General features: G+C 38.7%; 2 long non-coding RNA genes across 3 annotated transcripts in view; both read left to right on the top strand.

Moving 5' to 3' along the window:
• The window catches only part of LOC138753543 (uncharacterized), a 62,330-nt gene that overhangs the window by 491 nt on the left and 42,699 nt on the right, over positions 1-19,140 (top strand). For both annotated transcript variants that reach the window (XR_011351236.1, XR_011351235.1), the window contains exon 2: positions 511-593. This is a non-coding gene — a long non-coding RNA (uncharacterized lncRNA). The remainder of the gene's footprint in view (positions 1-510; positions 594-19,140) is intronic.
• On the top strand, positions 16,713-19,125 carry LOC138753546 (uncharacterized). Its single transcript, XR_011351247.1, has 3 exons — positions 16,713-16,760; positions 17,272-17,355; positions 19,042-19,125. It is a non-coding gene; the product is annotated as an uncharacterized lncRNA (long non-coding RNA).

The following is a 19,140-nucleotide window of genomic DNA, read 5'->3' on the forward strand; positions in this document are numbered from 1 at the left end:
TTTCGCGCAGACATGATAAATTCCACCTGGACCCTTATCACATCCAATTAACACAACTTGTTGATCTGGATTCCTCCCCCATTGTTTGAATTCTGAGACTTTCCATTATATCCTGCTTCTACCTTAAGGAAGGGCTCAGGCCCGAACCATCGGCAATCTATTTTTTATCAAAAACATCCTAGATGCTGAATAAACCAGCTGAGTTCCTCCATCATTTCGGTATTTTTACTACAATCATATTGTTTGCAGCCTATCGTGTTTCTCTCAAAGAAATAATATTCCTCTCCAATACAAAGTAATTGTGTCCATTGATAGCATATTTTTTAGATTCCACGTTGAAGGATTAAAATTTTATGTATCAAGTTGACAACCTTGCAGCGTTTGCACTTGATCTCCATTTGATCAAGGTTTCCTCTGTTTTTTTCAACCCCCTCCCACTCTCTGCAACTTATACTTGTCCTCTCAATGACCATAGACCAGAAATATAAGCCATGTTTGTTTTTTCCACAGAATTCTCTCACCTGCTGAATATTTCCAGCAATTAGAAAAAGTGCCTGCTCAACACTGTTAATTTAATCCACACAATGAGAAAGGTAAAGACAAAGGAACCTTCTTATAGTCAATATTATAGATAAGGAAAGAAGTTAACACTAAAAGCAAGCTAAACATTTGTCTGAAATATAAAAGGCTGGTTTTCACAGGCAAGATAGAAAATGACCTTTACATCCCAGAATCTTAAAGAGCAATTGTCATTAGCCCAGTTAGAAATTCTTTAAGAAATATTAGATAATTACCCAGTAAAATGATACTGCCACTTGTTCTTTGGACACTAAATTTGTGGGAAATTTTTGAGAGAGATTTTAAAATGAGCCTTTCAGAAAGAATAGCAGTAGGCTGCATTAATAATTCAATTCTTATTCAACATGTTTCACACAGAGGTCCTGGTATATAATATAGTTATTTCATAGTAATTAAACTATTTGATATTAAACTTCATAACATACAAATTGAAAGCTGAATAATGAAGTCTTCTACTGCGATAATATATCTTAGATTTTTCTGAGCAGATGTATGCATCTAAAGCTTATGTGTTTGCTATAAAAAGGAATCCTGAATTCTGAAAATATCACTTCTAGTGTAAAGTTGGACACATGGCAATATCAACAGCAAAGAGTATGACTGAGTCACTTTCATTAATTCCTTGAGCTCCAGATTGTGCCAAGGGCTGGTGTTGAATTTATTAATTTAAATGACGAGAACTGCACCTGTCCATTTATCACTGAATCGTCCACAGAGGATGGTGGGTGGGAAGAAGTGGTAATCATTTTTAATTGGGTGTTCAATCTACCGTGCGGAGTAGAAATTGCAATGGTGTCAAACAGATTTGTTTTTGCGGAGCCCTGTGTTCGAGTATCTGTTATATCCTTCAGTCTCTGCCAGTTAGAATTTTATATTCAATAACTCACAGCAACAATGATAACGCCTCTGTAAAGTTCTCACCAGGAAATGCAACAACATTTTTTTTTGCTCTGTGATTTAGTAAGGTAGTATCTAGCTTTCTTACTAACCATTGCAATCTGTCTGCCATAATGATTCAAATCAAACTCATTTCCCCCAAAAAAGTTCCAGAACACCTCACATCAAGTTTCTATACCAAGTGGAATTAAAACTGTGGTTAGCAATAACTATTTACAATGGAACTATTGACCAAAAATATGCAATAATTCTGGGATGTAAAGATTGTCTGCAGGACAATCTTCAAATATAATGAGGTATGACAACATTATGGGGATCATAATTATTGAAAAATGTAATTTTATTAGAGAGTTATGCCATAGTTCCCCTTTAAAAAAAAATATGAGTTTGTTCATTGACATGAAAGACATATAATTCTTTATGAAAGGACATGCCTCTATTTGGCATCAAGGTAGTCTTTGATAATTGACTTACACAGTCGAGGTACTTAATGCCTTCTACACCCGATTTGACAGTAGTAACAGTGAAGAATCACTCCTCCACACCCCTTCGTCCACTGATGATTTCATCCTGTCTGTATCTGAGGATGATGTGTGTGCTGCCTTCAGGAGAATAAATCCGAGGAAAGCATCTGGCCCAGATGGAGTACCTGGCGGAGTGTTAAAAATCTATGCTGACCAACTTACCAATGTATTCATGGATGTCTTCAATATCTCACTCCAGCAAGCTGTGGTATGCACCTGTTTCAAACAGGCATCGATGCCCAAGAGTGTAGTTACCTGCCTTAATGACTATTGACCAGTAGCACTTACAACAACAGTGATAAAGTGTTTTGAAAGCTGGTGTTGAAGCATATCAGCTCCTGTCTGAGTGGTGACATTATTACGAGCTCACAGGACCCCAAAACCCAGCAGCAATAGAAATTCACCAAGACAAATGTAACTTAAACAAAAGTTGCTTTTAATTACCTTTAAAAATAAAAACAGGATCAAACTTTAATTTATTATTATTAACTTAATTTAATCTAACTTAACCCCTTTCTAATTCTAAGCGCACGTGTATAAATTCAGGAAAGTTCTTTGATTCACAGTGCAATTTCACTTCTCAGGCAATTCTTATACTGTGCACAGTATTTAACATTTATGAATTTCACCAGGCTTTGGTGCTTGAAAGGTAAATGGTTACCACTCAGGAAGGTTCTTGTTGGTTTTCAGAGAGAGATTTATTGCTCATTGGGCACCCACAACTGATTCCTTCCAATCAGCCAAAGAATTTTTCTCCATCAGGGTTTTCCGGATGATAACCTCTTTCTTTCAGAGTTCATTTTTGTTTCCCTTATTTCAAGTGAAACATTTTGCAGCCAGCCATCTCTTCTTGTATTAACCACAAGGGCTTTGAATAGGCTGAACTAACATGGAGTTCTTCAAAATGGAGTTTTTCCACAAGCTTGCCAGCTTGTCATGTTCTAGTCCCAGCCGCTGTTGCTGAACTGTAGAACTGTAGAACAATAGAACTGAACTCCCTCTCTCTCTCTCTCACACACATACACACACACACACACACACACACACACACACACACACACACACACACACACACACACACACACATACAAGCACACACACAGAAAAAAAGCCTGTTCTACTCTCTCTGCTTGCAAAACCAAATGACCTTCCCAGAACAGCAAACTGCATTCAGATAGACTGCAGAACTGGACCTCATCTTTGAGCCCATTCATCTATTGCTTTCCAAAACAATAATCCATTCCTCTACAGCATGTCCAATTAACACCAGCTTGTGAAGTCCTTATAGGCATTCTTCAAAGTTTTTGCAAAGGCACCCGGAGCCTGGACCATCTGGCTTGAGCAGAGCTCTGGCATTTGAAATGAGATCTGTTTTGAAGTGTTTGTATCTGTGTGTTACCTACACTAAAAACCCTACAATCTATCTCCTATAAAACATATCTATCTACAATATAAAATATAACATAATCTGTCACAACATGGATACATTCCAGTTAGCCTATCATAACAAGTCCACAGTGGATGCTGCCTCACTGGCACTATACAAAGCCCTGAAACACCTGGACCAATAGGACCAATTGAAAATGATGCTGGAGAAATTATAATGGGTAACAAAGAGATGACAGAGGAACTAAATGAGTATTTTGCATCAGTCTTCAAGAAAGATAATAGAAATATATCTGATAGTCAGAGGTCTCAGACAGGCAGGATTACTAGAGAGATAGTGCTTAGTAAGCTGAATGGACTAAAAATAGATAAGTCTCCTAGTACTGATGAGGTGCACCCAAGGGTTCTGAAGGAGGTGGCTTTGGAGATTGTGGAGGCAATGAAATTGATTTTCCAGAAATCAATAGACTATGGCATGGTTCCTGGGGATTGGAAGGTTGAAAATGTAGTTCCACTGTTTAAGAAAGGAGGGAAGCAGAAAAAAAAATTACAGGCTTGACGTCAGTTGTTGGAAATTTAATGACGTCGATCCTCAAAGATGAAGTTATGAAATACCTAGAGGTGCATAGTATGATAGGTCCAAGCCAGCATGGATTTATGAAGGGAAGATCATGTCTGACCAACCTATTGGAATTTTCTGAGAAAATCTCAAGTAGAATGGAAAAGGGAGAGGCTGTGAATATTGTATATTTGGATTTTCAAAAGGCCTTCGATAAGGTGCCACATAAGACGAGAGCCCATGGATTTACAGGAAAGATATTAGATTGGGTGAAACATTGGCTCATAGGCAGGAAGCAAAGGGTGGGAATAAAGGAGTCTTGTTCTGGTTGGTTACTAGTGGTGTTCAGCAGGGGTTGGTGTTGGGACGATTTCTTTTTACTATATATTGATGATGAATGGGTTTGAGGTGCAGTTTGCAGATGACACCAAGATGGATGGTGAAGTAGGAAGGGGTGAAGAAACCGAAAGGTTGCAGAGAGACTTGGACAGCTTGGGAGAGTGGGCAAAGAAATAACTGATGAAATATAATGTTGAGAAATGTCTGGTTGTACATTTTGGAAGAGGAAATAAACAGGAAGATTATTATTTGGTGGGGAGAAAATTCAAAATTCAGAAGTGCAAAGGGACTTGAGGATCCTCGTGCAGCATAACCTAAAGATTAATCACCAAGTTGGATTTGCAATTAAAAAAAAATGTAATGTTGACATTCATTTCAAGAGGAATAGTGTTTAAGTGGTGTTAATGAGCTTCTCAGGCGCACTGGTGAGACCTCATTTCGAGTACTGTGTGGAATTTTGGGCCCCTTAGAAGGGATGTAATAATGTTGGAGAGAGGGCATAGAAAATTTATCAGGAAGATTCCTGGAATGCAAGGGCTAACATATGAGGAGCATTTAGAGTCTCTTGTACTGTATTCATTGGAATACAGAAGAATGAGAGGAAAATTCATAGAAACATGCTGAAAGGATTGGACAGAGTAGATATGAATAAGATGTTTCCCTTTGTAGGTGAATCAAGGACAAGAGGGCATGCTCTTAGAATTAGAAAGTACCCTTTTAAAATTGAGATAAGGAGAGATTTCTTTAGCCACATGGTCATGGATTTGTGGAATTCATTGCTGCATACAGCTGTGGAGGCACAATTACTGGGGGTGTTTAAAGGGGAGATTGACAAATATCTAATTAGTCAAGGTATCTATGGATTATGGGAAGAAGGTAGGAATTTGGAACGAGATGTGAGAATAGTTTAGCCCAGGGTGGATTTGCAGAGCAAACTTGATGGGGCAAATGGCCTATTTCTGCTCCTTTAATTTGTGATCTTGTGATCTTGTAAAGATGCATTCATCAGGATCCTCTTTATTGACTACAGTTCAGCATTTAACATAATCATCCCCTCAAAACTGATCAGTAAATTCCAAGCCCTGGGACACAACAATATAATTGGATCATGGATATCCTTACCTCCAGACCACAATCAGTCAGGATTCGTAAGAAAATTTCTTCCTCTCCATCACTACTAGAGCACCACAGAGCTGCATTCTTAGCCCCCTGCTCTACTCACTTCACACTCACGACTGTGTGATTTGATACAACAATATCACCATCTACAAATTTGCTGACGATACCACAGTAGTGACTTGTATAAAGAAAGGTGATGCATCAGCATACAAGAGGGAGATGCAAAACTTGGCTGAATGGTACACCAACAACAACCTTGCACTTCTTCTTTGGCTTGGCTTCGCGGACGAAGATTTATGGAGGGGGTAAAAAGTCCACGTCAGCTGCAGGCTCGTTTGTGGCTGACAAGTCCGATGCGGGACAGGCAGACACGATTGCAGCGGTTGCAGGGGAAAATTGGTTGGTTGGGGATGGGTGTTGGGTTTTTCCTCCTTTGCCTTTTGTCAGTGAGGTAGGCTCTGCGGTCTTCTTCAAAGGAGGTTGCTGCCCGCCAAACTGTGAGGCGCCAAGATGCACGGTTTGAGGCGATATCAGCCCACTGGTGGTGGTCAATGTGGCAGGCACCAAGAGATTTCTTTAGGCAGTCCTTGTACCTTTTCTTTGGTGCACCTCTGTCACGGTGGCCAGTGGAGAGCTCGCCATATAACACGATCTTGGGAAGGCGATGGTCCTCCATTCTGGAGACGTGACCCATCCAGCGCAGCTGGATCTTCAGCAGCGTGGAGTCGATGCTGTCGACCTCTGCCATCTCGAGTACTTCGACGTTAGGGATGTAAGCGCTCCAATGGATGTTGAGGATGGAGCGGAGACAACGCTGGTGGAAGCGTTCTAGGAGCCGTAGGTGGTGCCGGTAGAGGACCCATGATTCGGAGCCGAACAGGAGTGTGGGTATGACAACGGCTTGCACTTAATGCCACCAAAACCAAGGAGATGATTGTTGACTTCAGGAAGGGAGAGATAGATCAGAGGAGGAGAAGGTGAACAAATTTAAGTTCTTGAGAGTCACTATCTTGGAGGATCTTTCCTGGAACCAACACACTAATGGCATTGTGAAGAAAGCACTTTGGCACCTCTTCTTCCTCAGGAGTTTGTGGAGGTTTGGTATGACACTAGAAATCCTCATGAATTTCTACAGCTGCTTGGTGGAAAGTCTGCTGCATCATGGTCTGGGATGGGGACACTATTAACCCTGAGCATAAAGCATTCCAGAGGGTAGGGGACACAGCCAGGACATCACAGGTAAAACCCTTCCCACTGTCGAAACATCTACAGGGAATGCTGTTCGGAGAGCAGCAATAATCAAGGATCCACACCACCCAGCACACACTCTGCCATCAGGAAAAAGATATAGGCACCACAAGACTCGCATCACCAGGTTCAAGAACAGCTGCTACCCCTCCACCATCGGACTCCTAAACAACAAACTCATTCAGGGATTTATTTAAGATATCTCACTTGTACACTTTATTGATTTTATAATCTCACTGCATTGCACAGTCAGTTTGTTTACATTTATTATCTGTTCACAATTCTTTATTTGTTTACATGTATACACTGTGTACAGTTTTTTTTTGCACTATCAATAATTGGTAATTCTGCCTTGCCTGCAGAATAAAGAATCTCAGGGTTGTATGTGATGCCATGTATGTACTCTGACAATAAATTTGAATCTGAAATCTAAATAAAACCATCTCACTGGTGAGAAGCAATGATTGGGCCAGACAGCACTGGTCCAGCCTGGCACTCAAAACAAAAGAAAACTGCAGAGAAAAGAAACATAATGCTGGAGAAGTTCAGCAGGTCAAACAGTGTACTTTATATAGCAAAGAAGGTCAGTCAATGACGAGTCAGGAGAGTTGCTGTAAAAACTGTGAGTAACGGTGATCTATTTATTTATTTATTTATTTAGACATGTAGAGGCTAGGAATAGCAAAGTTAAGAGCCTATTTATTTGTACATATATAGGGGCTAGGATTAGCAGAGTTTTAAAGGTCTGTTTATTTATTTATTTAGATGTGTAGGGACTAAGGTTGGGGAGGGGGCCTAGTTCGCAGGCGCGTAACATCAGTCGGGCCACGGATTTTAAAAGACCAGGCAGCTTACCTTGTTTTTCAGTTGGTTTACCACTTAGGGTTAAATATTTAAGTGATTTATTAGTGTTAAGGGTTGAGGCAGTGTTTGGATCAGTGGCTGCTGGTGTGTGGAATTGAGAAAATTGTCTAAAGCTGCACAGTAGTTGCGTTCATAGACTTAGCATTACCTAAAAGGAGGAACAGCGGCAGGAGCGGCCGGCGACGGAGTGGCTCAGGGACAGAGTGGGAAATTAAAGTTTGTCTCTCAGCGCCTTCATTGAGCACTGACTGGCTGCCTGTGCCATGTGCTAGACAGGGTACTAATAGAAAGTTATGGGTGACGAATGTGTAGCTGATGAGTTCAGATTTCTAGATCATTGGGATTGCTTCTGGGGTAGATCAGACCTCTATAAAAAGGATGGGCTGCACCTGAACTGGAAGGGGACAAATAGCCTGGCAGGAGTGTTTGCTAGATCTGTTGGGGAGGGTTTAAACTAGTTTGGCAGGGGGTGGGAGCACAGAAGTAATGTGGAGGGAGTAAAGGGACCAATTGAGCTGGGTCCAGGACAGGTTTGTCCCACTAGGACAAGGAAAAAATGGTAGGAAAAGTGAACCGTGGATGACGAAACAGGTAAGGTGACTTGTAGCGAGGAAGAAGCTAACCTATGTTAAATATAGGAAGCAGGGAGCAGATAGGACTTATGAAAAATATATAGAAGCCAGGGAGAAGCTTAAGAAGAAGAGCTCGAAAGGGGCATGAAAAGGCCTTGGCAGGTAGGATTAAGGATAACCCCAAGGCATTCTATGCATATGTAAAAAATAGAAAGATGATGAAAGTGAAGGTGGGGCCACTAAAGGATAAAAGTGGAAACATGTGCCTAGAAGCGGAGGAGATCCAGAATTAATACTTTGCATTCGTATTTACAAGAGAAAATGTCATTAATCAGGTTGAAGTTGAAATAGAGCAGGACTACGTGCTGGACAATGTGGTGATTATGGAAGAGAAAGCGTTAGATCTTCTAAATAACACACACACACACACGCACGCACGCACGCACGCACGCACGCACACACACACACACACACACACATACACACACACACACACACACACACACACACACACACACACACACACAGAAAAGCCTGTTTGACTCTCTCTGCTTGCAAAACCACATGACCTTCCTAGAACAGAAAACTGCATTCAGATAGACTGCAGAACTGGACCTAATCTTTGAGCTCGTTCATCTGTTTCTTTCCCATCTGTTGCTTTCCAAAACAATAATCCATTCCTCTACAGCATGTCCAATTAACACCAGCTTGCGAAGTCCTTATAGGCATTCTTCAAAGTTTTTGCAAAGGTTGGCAAAGCTGGGACTTTTCTCTTTAAAACACAGAAGGATGAGAGGGGACTTAATCGAGGTCTACAAAATTATGATAGGCATAGATAAGTTGGACAGCCAATACCTAGAGGACACATTAGGGGACTTTAAAAGACTATTGGATAGGCACATGGATGAGAGGAAAGGAGAAGGATATAGGGTAGGGAGGGTTTAGCACTTCTATATGGTTTGGCACAACATGGAGGGCCGAAGGGCCTAAACAGTGCTGCAATGTTTTAATTTTTTTAACAACCAACGTTTCAGGCTTGAGCCTTTCATTAAGCTATGATGAAGGGCTCAAGCCTGAAATATTGGTTACATATGTTTATCTAACCTCTTTCCTCATCTATATCCTTCCAAGCTTTGCCTTTTTAAATCCTGTCTAAATCTCTCCTAACTGCAGTGAAGATTGTATTTTGATTCCACCATCTCCTCTGGTTGTGAGTTCCAGATAGTAACCATTCATTTCTTTCACTACAACTGGCAACTCCTGTCAACTAGATTTGTCCCATCAACTCAAGCCAAAGCATCAATTTTTGTTCTTTAAGAATCTTAAAGAAGCACACTGGGCATATCAAACTTGTGTGAGAATGTGCAAGAGGTAACGAATTAGTCCCGGTTTCCTGTTCTTTCTTGAAAGCCATACAAGATTTAAAAAAATTCTCTCATGAAAGCCTTTATCAAATCTGCTTCACCCTTCTCTGGACAGTGTCACCTGAGTTATTTTGTATAATTCTGTAAATGTTGAATCTCATTTCCCTCATTTGAAAAATTGTAGAATGATCAAAGCTGGACAATCTGTCAATAGCAATGGTTCTATTGGTCTCATTTCTGTTTATTATGGAATAAAACAACTAGAGTTTTTTTTACATTGGTTAGGGACTAATCTTAATTGACAACATGTTCCAAAGACAACAAAGTATTCTTCATAGGAGGGAAAAGAGAGTTAAGGAGAGAGAACTTTGACAATGTCCTATGACAATGTATGTAAACAATCAATTTTCAACAACTTTGTTGGTCATCAACTCAGCTTGCCTGTCAATTTGATCAATCCTTTCCAATTAATGCAGAAACTGTAACTGACTGTCCTGGTCATTTATCAAGGAAGTATTTAATTTTGCTGTATACCCATAAAGATCCCGTGAAAGGAGCTGAAAATTGATTGCTTACATACATGTAGACCATTACTGCACTCCTTGCTTCTCTTTCCTTTCCCTGCTATAAATATTCCTTGTTTTCCTGGAAACAAATGCCAATTAGGGATGACCCATGAACTCAGAGGTACATTGATTAGTTTGCTTGACAGTAAACAGAAATTAATCTAATTTATCCACTCTCACTGATAGCTCCTTGCCCAGTTGCACTTGTTCCTTCTCAAACTGTTTGTGATCATAGCAACAACTAGCCAAGTGAAATAGTTTTGTTTTAATTTTTTTATTTTTTAAACTTTTCTTTGGCTTGGCTTCACGGACGAAGATTTATGGAGGGGTAATGTCCACGTCAACTGCAGGCTGGTTTGTGGCTGACAAGTCCGATGCGGGACAGGCAGACACGATTGCAGCAGTTGCAAGGGAAAATTGGTTGGTTGGGGTTGGGTATTGGATTTTTCCTCCTTTGTCTTTTGTCAGTGAGGTGGGCTCTGCAGTCTTCTTCAAAGGAGGTTGCTGCCTGCCGAACTGTGAGGCGCCAAGATGCACGGTTTGCGGCGATGTCAGCCCACTGGCGGTGGTCAATGTGGCAGGCACCAAGAGATTTCTTTAGGCAGTCCTTGTACCTCTTCTTTGGTGCACCTCTGTCACAGTGGCCAGTGGAGAGCTCGCCATATAACACGATCTTGGGAAGGCGATGGTCCTCCATTCTGGAGACGTGACCTACCCAGTGCAGTTTGATCTTCAGCAGCATGGATTCGATGCTGTCGGCCTCTGCCATCTTGAGTACTTCGATGTTGGAGATGAAGTCGCTCCAATTAATATTGAGGATGGAGCGGAGACAACACTGGTGGAAGCGTTCTAGGAGCCGTAGGTGATGCTGGTAGAGGACCTATGATTCGGAGCCGAACAGGAGTGTGGGTATGACAACGGCTCTGTGTACGCTAATCTTTGTGAGGTTTTTCAGTTGGTTGTTTTTCCAGACTCTTTTGTGTAGTCTTCCAAAGACGCTATTTGCCTTGGTGAGTCTGTTGTCTACCTCGTTGTTGATCCTTGCATCCGATGAAATGGTGCAGCCACTATGAACCATATTAACCAAAATACACACAAACATTTCCCTCTTAAATATACACAGTGTCATTTTCTCCCCTTTTCCCCCCTCCCTTCCCTCCCTCCTTCCCTACCCACTAAACGTTCAACATATACAATACAATAAACCCATTAAGCAATGTCATCACACAATGAAAATAAACAAGAAATTTGTGTCATCTACTGTTACACACTGGGTCAGTTCATTTCGTCTTCTTCTCATTCTATCATTTTAGGGGGTGGAGGTCCGCGGTAGGCCCTCCCTGTTGTGTTCCATGTACGGTTCCCAAATTTGTTTGAATACTGTGACATTATTTTTTAAATTATATTTTATTTTTTCCAATGGAATACATTTATTCATTTCTATGTACCATTGCTGTATTCTCAGGCTCTCTTCTGATATCCAGGTTGACATTATACATTTTTTTGCTACAGCTAAGGCTATCATAATAAATCTTTTTTGTGCTTCATCCATATTGAGGCCTAGTCCTTTATTTCTTATATTACTTAGAAGAAAGATCTCTGGATTTTTTTGGTATGTTGCTTTTTGTGATTTTATTTAATACTTGATTTAAATCTTCCCAAAACTTTTCCACTTTCTCACATGCCCAAATTGCATGTACTGTTGTTCCCGTTTCCTTCTTACAGCGAAAACATTTATCTGATAATGTTGGGTCCCATTTATTTAATTTTTGGGGCATGGTACATCGACTGTGTAACCAATTATATTGTATCATGCATAACCTCGTGTTTATTGTATTTCTCATAGTTCCGGAGCATAGCTTTTCCCATGTTTCATTCTTTATCTTTAGATCTTGTTCCCACTTTTGTTTGGGTTTACAGCTTATTTCATCATTCTCTTTTTCTTGAAGCTTGATGTACATGCTTGTTATAAATCTTTTAATTATCATTGTGTCTGTAATCACATATTCAAAATTGCTTCCTTCTGGTAACCTCAGCCTGCTTCCCAATTTGTCCTTCAAGTAGGTTTTCAGTTAGTGGTATGCAAACATTATACCGTAAGTTATACCATATTTGTACTTCATTTGTTCAAAAGATAATAAATTATTTCCCAAAAAACAATTTTCTATTCTTTTGATCTCTTTTCTCTCCCATTCTCTAAAGGAAAGGTTATCTATTGTGAAAGGGATTAGTTGATTTTGTGACAATATTAATTTTGATAGTTGGTAATTTGTTTTTTTTTCCTTTCTACGTGAATCTTCTTCCAAATGTTGAGCAGATGGTGCAGTACTGGTGAACTTCTATGGTGCACCAGCTTTTCATCCCACTTATAAAGTATATGTTCTGGTACCTTTCCCCTATTTTATCTAGCTCTAACCTGGTCCAATCTGGTTTTTCCCTTGTTTGATAAAAATCTGACAGATATCTTAATTGTGCTGCTCTATAATAATTCTTAAAGTTTGGTAGCTGTAAGCCCCCTTGTTTGTACCATTCTGTTAATTTATCTAGTGCTATCCTCGGTTTCCCCCCTTTCCGTAAGAATTTCCTTCTTATTTTCTTTAGCTCATTGAAGAATTTCTCTGATAAGGGAATTGGTAATGATTGAAATAGGTCTTGTATCCTTGGGAAGATATTCATTTTAATGCAATTTACCCTTCCTATCAGTGTTAGTGGTAAATCTTTCCAATGTTGTAAGTCAAATTATAATTTCTTCATTAATGGCTGATAATTTAATTTGTATAGATGGCCTAGATTATTATCTAATCTAATACCTAGGTATCGGATTGCTTGTGTTTGTCATTTAAATGGTGATTGTTTCTTAAATTTTGTGAAATCCGCATTATTCATTCACATCGCTTCACTTTTATTTGTGTTGATCTTGTACCCTGATATTTCTCCATATTCCTTCAATTTCTTATGTAATTCTTTTATTGATAATTCTGGTTCTGTTAAGTATACTATGATGTCATCTGCAAATAGACTGATTTTATATTCCTTCTCTTTTATTTTTATCCCTTTTATTTATTTTCTGTTCTTATCAGTTCTGCCAAGGGTTCTATAGCTAAAGTAAACAGTGAGGGAGATAGTGGACATCCCTGCCTAGTTAACCTGCTTAATCTAAATTGATTTGATATATATCCATTTACTGTCACCTTTGCCAATGGTCCCTTGTATAATACTTTAATCCAATTAATATATTTCTCTGGTAGCTTGAACCTCTGTAGTACTTTGAATAAATAATTCCATTCTACCCTGTCAAAGGCTTTCTCTGCGTCTAAAGCAACCATCACTGTTGGTATCTTATTTCCTTGTACTGCATAGATTAAATTAATGAACTTACAGTTATTGTCCATTGTTCGTCTTTTCTTAATAAATCCAGTTTGATCTAGTTTTACTATTTTTGGTACACTGTCGGCCAATCTGTTTGCTAATATTTTTGATATTATCTTATAATCTGAGTTAAGTAGAGATATTGTTCTAACTGGTGTTAGCGGATCTTTCCCCATCTTTGGTATTACTGTAATTATTGCTGTTTTACATGAATCTGGCATGTTTTGTGTTTCTTCAATCTCGTTCATTACTTTCAGGGGAGGAGGAATTAATAAGTCTTTAAATGTTTTATAGAATTCTGTTGGGAGTCCGTCCTCTTCAGGCGATTTATTGTTCGGTAGATTTTTTAATATATCCTGTATTTCCTCTATTTCAAATGGTTTTATCAATTTGTTTTGCTCCTCTTCTTGCAATTTTGGTAGTTCAATTTTAGCTAGAAACTCATCTATTTTTTCTTCTTTCCCTTTCTTCTCAGTTCGGTATAATTGCTCGTAGAATTCCTTGAAGTTTTCATTGATCTCTGTTGGGTTATATGTAATTTGTTTGTCCTTTTTCCTTGATGCCAATACCGTTCTTTTAGCTTGTTCTGTTTTAAGCTGCCAAGCTGGTATTTTGTGCGTTTTTTCTCCTAGCTCATAATACTTCTGCTTTGTCTTCATTATGTTCTTCTCCACCTTATTATGGAGTTTGTTTGTAGTTTGTAGTGTTGAGCAAGTGAAATAGTTCATTCAAGTTCAATTTCTGATGGAATGCTGCAATCGTAACACCTCATACAATTTAAAAAATATTACTGTGTGAGTTCTTTAAAGTACCAGGTATCAATGTGCCAACAATTTATTATAGAATAGGGTGCTTAGGTGTTATTGGATAAATATAAAACCAATGCAATCATAGTAAGACTCTTTGCATTTGTGCAATATATTTTTCTCTCTGAGAAATTGCTTTTCCAATTGATAATGCTGATTGCAGATAATCTGTTGGCAGAGCCTACTCATGTGCACCTGGAATGAATTTGAGAGTACTCAGTCTTATTTATATTAATGGAGATGATAGCCTTAGCTGCTCAATGATACTTTCCCACATTTGCCTTCAGGATCAATTAACATTGGCATGTAAGCACTGAAAAGGACCATCCAAACCTGCATGTAATTCTTGCACAGAAGGGAAAACATACTGTAAATAATTACACGAAAAATAATTAACATTTATTAGGTTTAAATTTGCAATCATTGCAAATTTTAAATTAATCCAGATTCTGCAGTTAAAACAAAGTTCACTGATAGAGATTGTCTGCTGTCAATCAGACTACTACTTCAATCCAACACAGCAACAAAGAATCACAGACTTAAATAACAATAATGCTGAGGTCTGCTAAGATTTATATCTGTACAACAGGCCATCAGCTTGAAACATGAATACTGCTTTGTCACTACAGATTCTGCATGATTCACTGTGCAATTTAAAGTTCAAAGTTCAGATTGATTGTCAGAATACATACATGACATCACATACAACCTTGAGATTCTTTTTCCTGTAGGCCAGTCAAAATTTCTACTTATCGGTAGTATAAATAAGTTCACCCAAGAAAAGATATGTATAGAAAAGACAGAAATGTAAACAAAGAAATAAATGTAAAAAAAATTAACTGTGCAATACAAAAAAAATAAATATTCCATAATAAATAATGTCCAAAGTAAGAGTTCTTAAATAAGTCTCTGATTGAGTTTGTCGTTGAGGAGTCTGATGGTGGAGGGGAGCAACTGTTCCTGAACCTTATCATATGAGTTTTGTCGCACCTATATCTCTTTCCTGATGGCAGCAGCGAGAACAGAGCATGTTCTGGGTGGTGTGAATCCTGCACTCTGATGGCAGTGATCCATGTAGATTTTGTCAAAGGTGAGGGGAGTTTTGCCTGTGATATACTGGGCTGTATTCATTACATTTTGCAGGGCTTTCTGCTCAGAGGTATTGGTGCCCCATACCAGGCTGTGATGCAGCCAGTCAGCCAGTCACTGCACATCTGTAGAGGTTCACCAAGGTTTCAGGTGTCATACCAAACCTCCACAAACTCTAAGGTTCTGATGTACTTTTATCATGATGACATGACTGAGTTGTGTCTAGGGAAGGGCAGCACAGGAACAGCCACTTCTGCCAATCAGTCTAACTAATCTAATCTGCCTGCATATAATCCTTTTCCCTCTATTCCCTCTGTTCATGTGTCTGTTTAAATGCCTCTTGATCATTGCCATTGCACCTGCTTCTATCACCTCTCCTGGCATTGCATTCCAGGTACCAACCAATTCTGCATAAAAAAAATACCTCATATATCTCCTTTAATCTTTTCCCCTATATCTTTAAACTTCCCTAGAATATTTGATATTTCCACTCTGGGAAAAAGACTGGCGCTTACCCTATCTATGCCCCTCATAATTTTATAAACTTCGAGCTGGTTTTCCCACAGTCTCTGATGTTTCAATGAAAGTCAAGTTTGTCTAAATACCAATCCAGGCAACATCCTCCTCAACTTCCTTTGCACCCTCTTCAAAGACGCCAAATCCATGCAGCAATCAGAGCTGTACACAATACTCTAAATGTTGCCTGCAAATACTTTATACAGCTACAACATAACTTCCCGACTTTTATACACTTGCCGTCTCTACCACCCGAACCACTTTCAGAGAGCTATGGATTTGCATCCCAAGTTCCTTCTGTACATCAACGCTCCTCAGGGTCCCGCCATTTGCTATTCTCTTTTATCTCAATTTGACATCCCAAAATATATCATCTCACACTTCACGCAGATTAAACTCTATCTGTCATGCGACTGTCCAAAATTTCCAATGATATTGATGCCTTTGCATTTGAGGTCTATACTATTATTGAAGTATTAAATAAAGGATACTTGAAAAGAATCAGGCAATGACGACATGATCTTATGAAAGGGAATGTAAGTTGAACCAATTTCTTGGAGTTCTTTGAATAAGAAACACATGCAGATACAGAAGAAAGAGTGGGATGCACTATACTTAGATTTTCAGAAAGCATTTGGTGTTGCATCAAAGCTTATGGCAGGAAATTAAACTGCACAGTGTAGGAGAAAACATATAACATGATTGTGATACGAACATAAAGAGATACAGATGATGTGGGAAAACGAATGCCCCTTCAGACAGGTAATAACCTATGCTAATTGTGAATGTTCATTTTAAATAGGAAAGTTTTGAAATGTGCAGAATAGGAAGTTTGCAGATTGTCCTGTTATTTCCTAACCTGAATACAGAGCGACTGTTTATTTGCAGGTTGCACAATTAGTGCACTGTTGAGCACAACACTGTTAGACTGCCAGCGACGGGAAATGGATTTCAGCGCTGTCTGTAAGGAGTTTGTGCATTCTCCCCGCGTCTCTGTGGGTTTCTTCTGGGTGATCAGGTTTCCTCCCACCTTTCTAAACATGCTGGGGTTGTAGATCAATTGGGTGTAATTGGGCGGCACAAGCCTGTGGACCAAAATAGCCTGTCACTGTTTTGCATGTCTATTTAATGTGTGTGAGAGAGAGAGAGAAAGAGAGCGTGTGAACCACTGAGATAACTCTCGTGAGAAAGTCAAAGCTGGGATGGTTAAACCAAATCCAAAAGAGCCCAAATAGATCAGCAATAACTGGAGGAAACTGCAGGATATGGCACACAGAAAGTGCAATGGCGAACTTTCCACAGCATCCATGACCAGTTGAATTATAAAGACTTACTAACTTAATTACTGCAAGGGCAGACTCATTATTAGCATTAGTCATTCTGTTTCTCAGCTGACTCACTCAGAGCGGTTGCTTTATGTAATTGGTTTAACTCATTTTATCTGAAAAAAATCTGCAAAACACTTTGTCATCAGATTTGTTTGAGCCAAACCTCGAAATGAACTTATGAACCTGAGCAACGAAAGGGTTAAATGCTCAAGGACGCATCTGATCTTCTGGTAAGCATGGAAATTCCAATGTATATTCAGATAACATCCTTATAAATGTTTGTCCCTCGTTAGTATTATTTATGATAAGAATTATTTATTTATGATGGTTAATTTAGTATAAAAGACTGTACAATCTTTACAAAACTGTTCTGCAGATCTTTTTCATGTGCAAAATTCCACAACATAAATATTCATTGAATTACATGGAGTTATCATATCATTCATCAGTCCTATTTTTCATTAAAGCAAATATTTTTAGCTCAATTCGCTTATACAGTTGTGGTGCCAATATCCTCCAGGGGTCAAAATGTTACGTATTAATCAATGATCACCATTTCTTTTCCAATAGCATGGTAGCATATAAGTGCTATTTATGATTTCAGAATACATTAGGAAATCAAGCTCCTATTACAATCTAACCTCACGTTAACAATTTACTAGCATTCCTGTTAGTTGCAGAGATCATGTTTAATTATGAGATACTGTTTAAAATGAGCCCATCTCAACCTGCTGCTGTCAAATCCAAGCTATAAAATAACAATTGTGAAAATGGATTTCATACAGTTATTGTTGTGATGTGTAACAAACATCTGAAGGGTATTTCAAAAAAGACTCGTATTACATTTATTAAATTACATGAAAAGTATTAAAAGCACCTCACTGTCCGAGTGTGAAAGGAGCTGGCATTTATTTATTTACTTAAAGCTACTGGAAGCCATCCTAACACTTTCCACAATGTTGTCTGGGGTGACACAACTAACTTTTCTACTGCAGAACAAAAACTAGTACATGCATTCTTATGGTGTTATATTCAGAAATTAACTGAATCTTATTTCTATAATGATGTACTTTGAAGAAGGAAATTAAATATATTGAGGAGAAACAGAAATAAAAAAAACAAGAGCAGGAATATTCTCTAACCATTAGTACTGCAACTAATTGAAAGTTATTGAAAATATACATCAACAGTCTCATCAAGGGGTATGACTAAATGAAGCGTTGTAGCATTTGCGTTGCGGAGCGAATAACAAGACCAGCAGTCGACGGGTTCATTCCAAATCTCATTGCTTTATTGTTTGCTCACTGAGCATTTTAAAGGCACTCCCTATTCACGCTGCTGGGAATTGGAAGTTGCGTCGCTGACTATTCATACTTCACGTTTGCGGGCCCTTTCTTTGAGGGGAAGGGGAAGATGCCGATGCCACCTTGGTGTAGGTTGCTCCGACAATGCGCATATTACAGTTGGAGCCAGTTCGCCTGAACATTAAGCATGTTGGTCAACACAATGTTACATGCTGAAATGTCTACTAGTTATAAAGCTTCCTTCAACCATTCAAAACAGTAAGATTATGCCCAGAGATTGTGTTTGATCTTTTTAACAACTTGTAATTATATCAAGAATGTTTAATGCAAACCAATCCTATAGTCGACAGAAAATTTATTATATTAAATTAAAAAGATTTTTTAAACAGGAGGTATAGTATAAATATTAAATTTGGAACTAAAAATAAAATTAATTCAATACTGCAAGAATATTGCAATAAAACAGATATAAATGAGGAATTTTGGACCGCAATATGAAAATACTGACCACTGAACCACAGATTGGTCTACTCGCTGAACCAACTTCAAAAGCAGTTCTTAAAATATTTTGAGACAACATACTATGAGAAGTTGTATTCCATTTTTCCTCAGATAGACTGTAAATGTGCAGGGTGAAACAGTGAGCAAGAACTCTTCCATAAAATCAATAGGCACCCAGGAGAGATAAAGAACAATGCATTCAATTGCAAT

Source organism: Narcine bancroftii, chromosome 1 (assembly GCF_036971445.1).
Source record: "Narcine bancroftii isolate sNarBan1 chromosome 1, sNarBan1.hap1, whole genome shotgun sequence".
Taxonomy (NCBI): domain Eukaryota; kingdom Metazoa; phylum Chordata; class Chondrichthyes; order Torpediniformes; family Narcinidae; genus Narcine; species Narcine bancroftii.